General features: G+C 40.5%; 1 long non-coding RNA gene across 1 annotated transcript; it reads right to left on the minus strand.

Moving 5' to 3' along the window:
- Nucleotides 1-6: 6 nt before the first annotated feature.
- Nucleotides 7-538, minus strand: LOC140965406 (uncharacterized). Its single transcript, XR_012173066.1, has 3 exons — nt 433-538; nt 240-326; nt 7-156 (listed from the first exon to the last, which is right to left on the minus strand). It is a non-coding gene; the product is annotated as an uncharacterized lncRNA (long non-coding RNA).

A 538-nucleotide genomic window follows, 5' to 3' on the forward strand; every position in this document is an offset into this window, starting at 1 on the left:
ATAATGTGAAAATCCGGGGTGGAGGCGGACCATGAAGTAGCACACGGTGCCGGAAATAAAGGTGATCAGTATGAGAAATGGCATAGCAGATAAAGTATTGCTGATCACGAAAACACCCACACCATAATGCCCATTAAGCCTTTCCCTTTGGAAAACCTGAGGTAACAAGACATAACAAGTGATTTAATTTCATCATCTTCTTTTTCTACATACAAGAATCAATTCACCAATCTACATACCTTCATGTCTTCGACAAACGAAGGAAACCCGCCAATGGACATGAAAGTCACGAAACCAAAGACAAAAGATGCACATGCACCTCTAGCCTGTAAATTCAACAGGTAAATGTTGCAAGACTTGGACTAACTTAAATTCAGAGGAGATAAGTAGTAGTTTAAGACTATTCAAAACGCATCGGGAAATAAAAGTTACCAGGATCGAATTGTATCCAGTTCCCACGTTCAAGTAAATGGTTCCAATGCAAATAGTGACCACGATGTAGATGACAAGCCTCAGCCAGTAATAGCCGAAATCCCTC

This window comes from Primulina huaijiensis, unplaced genomic scaffold (assembly GCF_012295235.1).
Source record: "Primulina huaijiensis isolate GDHJ02 unplaced genomic scaffold, ASM1229523v2 C13105332, whole genome shotgun sequence".
NCBI lineage: Eukaryota > Viridiplantae > Streptophyta > Magnoliopsida > Lamiales > Gesneriaceae > Primulina > Primulina huaijiensis.